This window comes from Propithecus coquereli, unplaced genomic scaffold (assembly GCF_000956105.1).
Source record: "Propithecus coquereli isolate 6110/MARCELLA unplaced genomic scaffold, Pcoq_1.0 Scaffold160, whole genome shotgun sequence".
Taxonomy (NCBI): Eukaryota; Metazoa; Chordata; class Mammalia; order Primates; family Indriidae; genus Propithecus; species Propithecus coquereli.
Genome location: NW_012140525.1, coordinates 1,687,684 through 1,690,482, shown reverse-complemented (window position 1 = coordinate 1,690,482; position 2,799 = coordinate 1,687,684).

Sequence of the window (2,799 nt, the reverse complement as noted above, 5' to 3'; positions counted from 1 at the left end):
TTGCTTTGCCCAGATATATCAGAGGAGTCACTATCTATGGCAACTATAGCCTTATGAAATGTATTTCTTAATAATATTTAAAATTCAAAATTATTCTTGATTCATGGGCTGCAGAATGGATGATGTGCTAGCAGGCATGAAAACAACGTTAATCTCCTTGCACATCTCTGTCAGAGCTCTTGGGTGACCAGGTGCATTATCCATGAACAGTAATATTTTGAAAGGAATCTTTTTGTCTGAGCTGTAGGTCTCACCAGTGGGCTTCAAACATTCAGTAAACTATACTGTAAACAGATAAACAGATGTGCTGTCATCCAGGCTTTGTCGTTCCTTTCATAGAGCACAGACAGAGTAGATTTAGCATAATTCTTAAGGGTCCTAGGATTTTCAGAATGGTAAATGAGCATTGGCTTCCTTAAAGTAAGCTGCCTTAGTCCCTAACAAGAGAGGCAGCCTGTCCTTTGAAGCTTTAAAGTCAGGCATTGACTTCTCCTTTATAGCTATGAGAGTCCTAGATGGCGTCTTCTTCCAATAGAAGGCTGTTTTGTCTACATTGAAAATCTGTTGTTTTTTTGTAGCTACTGTCATAAATTATCTTAGGTAGATCTTCTTATCCAGAAGCTTCTGCATCAGCACTTGCTGCTACACCTTGCACTTTTATGTTATGGAGACAGCTTCTTCCCTTAAACCTCATGAATTAACATCTGCTAGCTTCCAAATTTTCTTCTGCAGCTTCCTCACCTCTCTCAGCCTTCACAGAATTGAAGAGAGTTAGGGCCTTGCCCTGGATCAGCCTTTGGTTTAAGGGAAGGTTGTGGCTGGTTTAATCCATCCAGACCAATCAAGCTTTCTCCACATCAGCAATAAGACTGTTTCACTTTTTTATCATTCGTGTGTTCACTTGTAATTTTCTTTAAGAACTTTTCCTTTGTGTTCATAACTTGGTTAACTGGCAGAGGAGGCCTAGCTTTTAGCCTAGCTTGGCTTTGAACATGTCTTTCTCACTAAGCTGAATCATTTCTGGGTTTGATTTAAAGTGAGACACGTGTGACTCTTCCTTTCACTTGAACACTTAGAGGCCTTTGTAGGGTTATTAATTGGCCTAATTTCAATATTGCTGTGCCTCAGAGAATAAGGAGGCCCAAGGAGAGTGAGGGAGATGAGGGAACAGCTGGTTGGTGGAGCAGTCAGAACACATACGATATTTATCAATTAAGTTTGCAGACTTATATGGGTGTGGTTTGTGGTGCCTCAAAACAATTAAAATAGTTACGTCAAAGATCACTGATCACAGATCATCATAACAGATATAATAATAATGAAAAGGCTTGAAATACTGTGAGAATTATCAAAATGCAACACAGACATGAAGTGAGCACATGCTATTAGAAAAGAAAATGCACCGACAGATGTGATTGACACAGGGTTGCCACAAACCCTCGATCTGTGAAAAAATGCAGTACGTGCGAAGCATGCTAAAGCAAAGCACAAGAAAATGAGATATTCCTGTTTGTGTGTGTGTATGTGTGTGTATTTCTTCCTCACAGCTTCTGCTTGTTTCACTTATTCATAACTTCAGCTCACTCGTGGGCTCTCTTGACTTTTCTTTAACTCAAGACATTTTAACTTCTGTGTCTAGTACTAAGTTCATTTTTCAGTTTGATTTCCTGAAGGAGAGAACCTTATAGACCAAAACCATCTCTGTTCAGAACTCTTTTGGGCTATTACTTCAGAGGTGAGGAAGGGGCAGGTTTCCAAGGTAGAAAACTTGTCCCTGTAAAACTGATCTTTTCATGGAAGGACAATTTCTATAAAGGGAGATGCGGACATGGTAGGCATTTTGTCTTTTAGCAGTGGTCCCCAACCTTTTTGGCACCAGGTACCTGTTTCACAATTTTTCCACGGATGAGGGGGAGGGGGTGGGGAAGCTCAGGCAGTGGTCCACGGCCTGGTTCCTAATAGTACTGGAGCTTGGGGACAGCTCCAGTTTTATGGTATAATTATATCTTATTTTTTATTTGGAAAAAAATATACCTGGATCATGCTAGAGTAAAAAACTGAAATGAGGGTTAAGTGAGCTTAAGGGATTTCATAAGATTCATTTTTATTCTTTTATTTTATTTTTTGAGACAGGGTCTTGCTCTGTTGCCCAGGCTGGAGTGCAGTGGTGTAATCATAGCTCTCTGAGTCTCCTGGGCTCAGGGAAATCTCCTGCCTCAGCCTCCAAAGTACTTAGAACTATAGGTACATGCTACCATGCCTGGCTAATTTTTTAATTTTTTGTAAAGATATGCTCTGTCTTGCTATGTTGCCCAGGCTGGTCTTGAACTCCTGGGCTTAAGCAATCCTCCTGCTTCAGCCTCCCAAAATGCTAGGATTACAGGTGTGAGCTACCATGCCAGGCAGAAGATTCATTTTTAAACACTAACAATGGTATCCAATAAGGAATTGTAACAAAAGGCTTTAAAATCATGTTTATTTGGTTTTATTGAAGGTCAAGTCCACCAGAAAGAAGTACTAACATAATACTGTGAGAATTAATCTTCTCCCAACAATTAGATTGACATACTTTATTGGTTGAATTTTTTCTTCTATGTTAATGAATATCTAAAAATAATAAAGAGTAAATCACAATAAAGTATAATAACAAACTGAGCTCCAGAAGGGAATTATTAGTAATATGTCTATTCTTAGTTTTCTGGGAAAAGGTCAGTTAATTAAAGTAAGAATGCTAATCTATTCATAAGGGCAGGGCAAGTTAACACCTTAAAAAATAAAATGTAATAGAATCCACTTTCA